Consider the following 9,027-nt stretch of genomic DNA (forward strand, 5'->3'; position numbering starts at 1 on the left):
AAAAAGCAAAGCAATTTCAACTTGTTTTTTGCAACCATTATAAGAGCTAACTGAAGTTGGTGAGCAAAGCAATGTACATAGAAAGCATAAGAATTTTCTTTCAATATCAAAGTTTTCAAACCATTAAATTCTCCTTGCATATTACTTGCACCATCATATCCTTGGCCACGTACTCTTGATAGACTTAAATTATATGTTTCTAATAATGACTTCAATGCTAATTTTAGAGATAAAGCATTAGTATTAGAAACATGAACACCTAACTTTCCCTTCTTTATTCACATACTTTAAACAAACTGACATTTGCTCCTTAATAGAAATGTCGTGGGCTTCATCTACCAAAACAGCCCCAAGATCATTAACAATAACTTTTGTCGTTTCACTTGCAGCAGCTCTTACAATATCTTTTTGAATTGAGGGAGCTCTTAGTTTAAGATTCCCACGAGCATTTTTGAAAGCACGATCAATCTCTTCATTATGTTGCACCAGAAAGTTTAGAAGTTTCAAAAAATTTCCTTGATTAACAGAATAATCTGTCTCATCATTACCATGAAAGGCCAATCCTTGTCACAAAAGAAATCTAATACGATCAATTGTGGCTGTCAAATAAATTTGATAATTCTTTTTAGCTTGCTCAGATTGTTTTTCAATAGCAGCACTAATGTGTTGTTTTGATTTCATAAGTGCTTCACACTTTCTCTAAACTTAATTATGAGCACTATCATGAATCCCAACATGAGTTTGTAATCTCTCCTTTTTATTCTAATTTGAAAAGCCATTAGTTACAAAAGTATCGCCACCTTCAGTCTCAGGTTTCATAAGATAACAACAAAGACAAAAAATAGCATCTTTTGATATACTATACTCTAACCAATTGCCATAATCATCAAACCAATTAGGATTAAATCTTCGAAAAAGAAGAACCACGAGCAGTTTGCGAAAAATCATGAGTCTTTGGTTGACAAGGACCTTTTTGCAAATATGCACATCTAACTTTGTCTCTGTCATTCGGATGATAACTTGAAATCTTTGGTCGTTGTCCTGGATCTGATATGAGACTCTCTACTTTGAATTCTAAAAATCTCCTCTTATTAGAAGAAGTCGATGAATTGTTTTGAGATCCAATCTCCAATGATAAAGTTCTTTTGAAATATTTCTCCATTACTAATAGAATAAAATTATAAATCTAAATTAATTCATAATTCTATACAAATTAAGAAGTTCACTATAAAATTATAAATACAAAATTAATCAATTAATAAAATTAATGAAACCTATATCAGTGACTCGTCAAAGATCCATTAAAATAAGAATATATATAAGAGTATATAGCTTTAATTTATTAGAAACATTGAAGCTTGCCCTTTTCCTCAACATATTATAAATACATCATCATCCTTTCTAGCATTCATATCATAATCCCCTGATCCCTCTCATTCTTCTCATTCATATCATAAGTCCCTAGATTTGTGTTTTTTTATTTTCAAAACAATTTTTCTATTATGGAAAAATGTCAAGCCATGCACAAATGTTTTGCTGTTTTTCTTGCACTTTTTGTTGCTTTCAACCATATCCAATTACCCATCTAACTCAAGGAAGGAAAATCATAAAATGCTATATTAGAACTCCATCAGAATACACATACACAATTACATTAGAACTCCATTAGAATTCCATCAGAACAGAACACAATTGTTAATTAACAAAGTAACCAATAATTACATTAGAATTTTATCAGAAATTCAGAACACAATTACATTAGAATAAATTCAATCACATCAGAGTAAATTAATGAACTATATCAAATTAATAACAATGCAGCAAATGAGAATAAAAACTGAATGAAGTAACTAAGTGAACTAATTATATGAATTATGACCAAGAGACTAAGAAAACCAACACAAATACCATCTAAGAGGCTAAGACAGTAAGACCTAACCAAATCATAAGCAGCAGAAAACGAACGCAGGTACAAATCCAGAAGACTGAGAAGAGGAACGCAGGTACGCAGCGACAGAACCACACAAATCATAAGCAGTACCCAATGGCAGAACCAGCGGCACCCAGGAGTCCAGGACCCAGGCACCCAGCGACAGAACCAGCGATACCCCGCACACCCTGAACTGCTGAAGACAGAACCAGATCTAGACGCCGAAGGAACGGGAAGACAGAACCAGACGACGATTAAAGGCTTAAAGCTGTGAAGACCGCGGAAGAAGAAGAAGACCTCACCAGACACCAAACGTTGAACTGCTGAAGGAACGCAGCGGCAGAACCAGACGCGGGCATGCGGTGATGCAACGAGAAACCGACGGAGGCGACGCGGGAGAAAGGCCGAATGGGACAGCGACAGAGAAACTGGCGGAGTGGGCGAATGGCGGCAGACAACAGTAACTGAGAGAAGTGGAGGTTGGAGGCTGGAGCAGAAGAACAAAATTCAAAAAGGGGAGAAGGAGAAGGGTTAGTCAGTTAGGGATTTGGAGGGTGGGGAGTGGGGTCAAAATGAATTAGATGGTGGGGGGCAAATTAGACAATTCACTAAGAAGTACTGATTAATTTTTTCAAATTCACTGGGGGCAACTGCCCCCACTAGGTGGTGAGTAAATCTGTCCCTATCTTTGATTATGTTTGTCTTGTGGATGTGGTTGTTTTCTAGACTGAATTATTGATTGCTTGATTGCTTGAGTGGTGTACGGTTGTTGATAAGAAATTGGTTTGAAAAGTTATTTACTTGGTTAATATGAAAAGTGGGTTTTCTTAGTTTTAGAGTTAATTCGGTAATGTAAATGAATCGACTTTGGAAATGATTTGACATATGAAAATAAATTGATTCTGGAAGCGGTTTGATTTTGAGTTAGTATAATTTCATAATTAAATAATTTAATATTTGAGCTGGTTTGATTTTAAAAAGAGATTTATTATTGGAATTGGTTCGGTTTGAAAATAATTTGATATTAGACCTGGTTGAATTTTGGAAAATGATTGAGATTTGAAAATGGTTGAGAAAGGGTTTGAGGAATGTTTGGATGGAACCTAAAAAAGGTGGCAGAGTCTGAGTTTTAGAAGAGATGCTGCCAAAATTTTATAAAATTGGAAGTTTCATTTGAAGTAATTATTTAAAAAGATTTAGTTTTAAACATTATATCTTTTAAGATTGATTTATTTAGCAAAGAAAGAATTATATTTTGAATTAGGATTATTGAAGAATGGAATAGAAAGAAGGATAATAAGAATTGACTTTGAAATATGATTTTTGAATGAATTTAGAAACGAGACATAGATTGACGAATGATGATGATATTGAGATTGACTTAGATATTGATGAATGTTGAATGAATTATTCATATGACTTATGAATTTGATTTATCTGAGACATGAGTCTCCTTGGGGTAGACGCAGTGGCTTGTCACCACTTGCTCCAGGTTGAAACTCGATACTCTATTGATCCTACGACGTAAGGGTGACCGGACACTTATAAATTTCTAGGAATAGTACCCCATTGAGTGATTTTATATATATATATGAGAAAAAGCTATACATAGACTCATGGGGATGTGCGTTGGGGGACGGTCCAAAGGTTTAGCAAACTGGATTTGTCAGATTGTCTGTATAACCGACAGATGAGCTCATTAGCCATAGGACAGACATGCATCATATACATTTGCGTGCCTTGTTTGGGTTTGCATTTGTTTTAGTTTGCCTAACTGTTAAACTATCTCTAATTGCTATCTGAACTACTTGCTGTAGCTGTTACCTATGCCTGTGGTTTCCTTTTCTATTTTGCTTATGTTCATTTTGGTGTGGTACTTTTGAGATTGAGTTTTGGTGCTAAATTGATGATAATATTGGTTGATTGTGTGATTGATTTCTGATTGAGGTTTAGTAAAGTATGGATATCAAACTGGTTCAACATAGGCTTAATGAACCTATGTTTGGAACAGATTGGTCATTCATATTGTTAGGGGACTTTTAAGATTCATTTATCTGAAAAGGAAATTTGGATTTCTGGTTAATTAACTAATTTCTTTTTATAAATGTTTTGAATTCTTTTATAGGTAAACCATTGGTTTTCAAAAGATTCATAAGACAACGGTAATCACCGAGTTTAAAAACGATTTTCTTATTAAATATCTTCTTATGACAATTCTGAAACTCTGTGGTGAGATCGTGTGGTTAGGTTCCCACCCCCTACAGCTTTATCTTTTCAGGAGACGAACGAAGAGGCTTACAAAGAGTTTTATTGCAATTTTGCTTATACGGTTCTGTTGTTATATTAGTTTAATTGTTATGTATTTTTTCCTCGCTATCAATATTGTATTTTAAAAGAGGGATAGGAATTTTATGTTCTGTATGTATATTATATTCATAAGCTACTTATGTAAAAACTTTTGTATATATGTATATGCTTGTCTATTTTCAAGATAAAATATTTTTCCGGTTTTTTAAAGAAAAACTGCAATACAATTTCGAATCAGACTCCTATTTTATTATTATATATATGAAATCGTCGTAATACTTCGTGCTATTAGAATGAAACAATAAAAAACATGATATTCTAATAGTAAAGATATTACAAATATTAATTAGTACATATTATAATTAAGATTGTTCAAAATATTGACACATGGACAAAAAAAATGCCTGCTACACCATCAGCGCTTTTACAAGAAATAAGATTATTTCAGTTCTCTTACCAAATACTAACTGTGAAGAAGCCTCTATATGCAACAGTTGATCCTAGTCAATATATATGGTAGGGGATTGGTGAAAAATTAATTAATATTTGAATTTAGAAAGGAAGATCTCAATTTTTTAGTTAATTTTTTGATGAAAAATATAAAATCTTTAATTTAATTTGTTTATACTATAATTTAATTAAAAATTAAATTAAAAAAATCATTTAATTTTCTACAATTTTATCTAATTTTTCAATACAACAAAAAATGAACTTATTTAATTTTATTTATCTATATTATAATTTCATCACAAAATCAAAAAATATTTTGACATTTTTCTAAACATTTTATATTATGACTAAAATAATTAAGGAGGTATTTATAACCTCTTATTAGATTAAAACAAAGAAAATCATAAATTCACAAATATAAAGTCTAATTTAGTAATTAAATAAATAAAATTAAAATATAGGATTAAGTACGATTTTGGTCCCTAACGTAGAAGTCGAAATTTTTTTTCGTTTTTGGTCTTTTTTTGCCTACAAAATAATTTCAAAGATTTAACTTAATTTTAAAATTTTTTTTTACCAAAAAATTTAATTTTTATTACCAAGTTACTCCTAATTAAAATATATATATATATATATAAGGGGTTAAAAGGCTAGGAACAGGGAAAGGGAATAACGCGGGGTTTCAGGGAAGAAGAGGGGAAAGAAAAGGTGGGGAAGAAAAGGGAAAGGGAATCTGCCGTTGCCGCTCCTCGTCGTTGTTTGGTTGCTGGATCTCGCTGCTGCTTTTGTGGGCTCGGCGGAAGTGCTCGATGGCGGTGGTTTCTGGTTCGAGGCAAGAACAACGAAAGAATTCAGTGGTTTTATGATGGAGGTGGGGAAGGAAAGGATAAGGAAATTCGTCGCCGCTGCTCCTCGTCATCGTTCGGTCGCTGGAACTCGTCACAGCTTTTGTAGGTTCGGCGGAAGTGCTCGATGGTGGTGGTTTCTGGTTCGAGGCAAGAACAGCGAAAGTCTTCAATGGTTTTATGATGGTGGGTGAAGGAGAGGCTGACGGTGATGGTGGAGCTAAAAGAAGATGGCACGAACTGGAGGTGAGTCGGGCGAGGAGAAGAGGACTTCCCGCTGTGACGTTGGCGTTAGGGTAGCACGAAGAGAGAAGAAAAAAAAGGGTGGCGGCGTTGTGATGGCGGATTGGCCAAGGGACAGTGAACAAAGGAGAAGAAAAAAGAGGAGAGGAAGAAGAAAAAAGAAAGGAGGGTGGTTTGGGTGGCTCGTCGGCTTCTGCTTCTGCTTTCATTTCTATTATATTGTTGATTTCTGATTATTGTTGCTTCTGGTTGCTTCTGCTTCTGGTTGATTACATTGTTTCATTGTTGTTGTTGTTGTTGTTGTTTTGCTCCTATTCCTATTTCTACTTCTGCTTGATTACATTGTTTCATTATTTCATTATACAGATTTGTTGATCCATTATCCATTTTTTAATGTTTATTACATTGTTTTATTGTTGGTTCTGGTTCTGCTTCTGTTTCTGCTTTTGCTTCTGTTTAATTTTTGGGAAGAAGGGGAAAGGGTATTTTAGTTTGATTGATGGTTTTAAAATTAAGTTAAATCTTAAAAACGATATTTCAAGTAAAAAAAGGGTAAAAACAAAAAAAATTTTCAACCCCTATATTAGAGACCAAAATCGTACTTACTCTAAAATATATTAAATTAAATTAAATATTTTAAAAATATAAACTAATAATTTTTAAATAATACTTGTCATATCATAAATATTTAACCTTGATAAACAAACTCATGCATAATATATAAGTTCTCTCATCATTTAAAAAAAGAGTAATAATTGTATCATTACATTAAATGAATTGATTTGAAAATAAAAATATTTATACTTTTATTATAATCTACATTTTATTTAAAATTTTGCAACCTTTTTTTAATCTCCTTTAATAATCTTTTTAATAAGATTATAATATAATGAGGAATTAGTCTATTAAAATAATATATATAATGAAGAAATATAATTAATAAATTAATGAGCTGAACAAGCATGATCATCAAATAAACCAATGCAACCGTATCAAGACACCACGGCTCCTCTTCCATAGAACTTTTAATTAATTATGAAACCCTAAATGTATTATTAATTAAATAATGTTGGTTCCTTTTTAATATTGCGGTGGAGCTTTTATCCAAATCACTTAAAAAGTTTGTTTCAAAAAGGATATGCAAGCTTTACAAAAAGAATAAATGAATCCCCTTAAAAGTTGAAAATAAAAAATTTATCCCACCCTCCTTTTCCAAAAACATCCTAACTTTACAACAAAGCTCAAGCTTTTTATTTAGTTTGTAACAAACATTACAAAAAATAAATAATTATATAAAATTAGAAGAAACTTAAATTTCCATTTTTAAAAAAGTTGCAAGAGATAAAATAATTTTTCAAAATTTTAAATTGAAAAGTTTATATCTTAGCCAAAAAGTTATTGACAAAATTGTTCTGTCCTTACTAACTAAAAGTACAACATAATATTATTTGTACTCATCACCTAATTGCCACTTACCTTTTTCTTTTCTGTTAAAAAAAGTGAGCAAGTTTAATGTAAAAGAAAAGTGCAGCAGGCATGGTATATCTAATTAAAATTCACGTATATTCTATTACAAATGTAATGCCAAACATTTATCAACTAATTTGACTCGATCAATTTAGAGCAAGTCCCTCTTTCTTTGGAAGAATCAGCACTTGATTATGGTTAAATTACAAATTTCATTAAATACATATAATAATATGTGTAGAAGCTAGTAAGTATATATTTTTATGATTAAAACTAAGTTTAAATAAAATTTTTTTCTCTATAAACAAAATCATTTTTTAGCCTTTATAATTTTTTATTTAGGTTCAATAAAATTTAAAATGTCTTTATTTTGATTCATATATGTTGTTAATTTATTTTGTTAAGTGCTGAAGTACCATATCAACGTTTAATTTGTTACGTGAACACTTAATGAAATAAATTAACAATAAAATTAAAATAAAAGAATTTAAATTTTACTAATCAAAACAATTTTTTATAGAGACTAAAATAACATATATTATAATAATTAAAAACTTATTTAAACCTCAAATTAAACATTAAAACGGTAAAACACAAAGATAAGCAATAGGCTTGCTAAGACGAGTCATTTAGACAAGGTCCAAACGAAGGGCCTAATCCAAAGGATTGAGCCTCACCCAGCACCGATCTTCGTCTTACGAAGTCGGTCATCACCACGACTTGCTCCAAAGAAGTTGGGACGAAGGTTAGCTGGCAGATAAACACTCATTCAAATGAGTAACTGCCCCTAAAATCTCTCTACCCACTTCCAGGAGTCATATCTCAACTTCCCTAAGATAATGGGACAGTTATCCACCTTAAAAGGTGGAACTACTTCAGTGGTGGTTATTAGATCGCCACTATAAATACGCTGACACCCCTCAGGTATCACTAAGTTCCAATACATTCTAAACCTGCTTAATCCTTTGCTGACTTAGGCATCGAAGTGTCTTTGCAGGTACCACCCCCCATTCTTTCACGCACGCAAGTCGGACGGAGGCCCCCAAGGTGCAGACCCACTCGAAGGCCTCCTCTTTCAAGCGATTGGGTCAACCAACACCATCCAATTTATTAATCTCCGGTTACCCACCGTAACAATATATATGATTAATTTTGATATATACGTAACATTATTGAATAAAAAATCATCCATATATACTAGTTTATCTCCAAATTAACTATGAATAAGAAAACGAAAAGGACAATTAATAATTTGAAAAGGAGAGAATATAACTTAAAATAGAAAATAATTGTCTTAGAGAGACAATGAAATGTGTTGTGATGTAAGAGGAGGCACCGTACCCGTGAACATTATAAGGAAAAAAAAAAAAAACAAATGATTAGTTTTTGGTAAAAGAAAATGGAAAAAAGTAAAGACAGTGGACAGTGGGTGAGGGTGAGGATGGGATCACACAAAGATTTGAGTAATTTAGACCCACTTTACTGTTTTGTCCAGTTCAGGTGGTTTGTTTTTGGAACAAAATAATAAGTCAAGTCAATACCATTTTGCATTCAACAAATGGCTCAATTTTAAGCCGCTAGCTCCATGGAATTGCTGGCTCACTGGCTCATTCCACCGGGCCCCACCACATTTTATTTTCTTCTATTTACAAATTAACTTCAACCACATTTCTTTCTTATTTAGAGTTGATTTAATGATATTTTTTAACTTCGCAAATTAAGGATTAATTTATTTTTAATTTCTGTATAATTATTTTTATGTTAAACTAATATTAAAAAATTATT

The sequence above is a fragment of the Arachis duranensis genome, chromosome 6 (genome assembly GCF_000817695.3).
Source record: "Arachis duranensis cultivar V14167 chromosome 6, aradu.V14167.gnm2.J7QH, whole genome shotgun sequence".
Taxonomy (NCBI): domain Eukaryota; kingdom Viridiplantae; phylum Streptophyta; class Magnoliopsida; order Fabales; family Fabaceae; genus Arachis; species Arachis duranensis.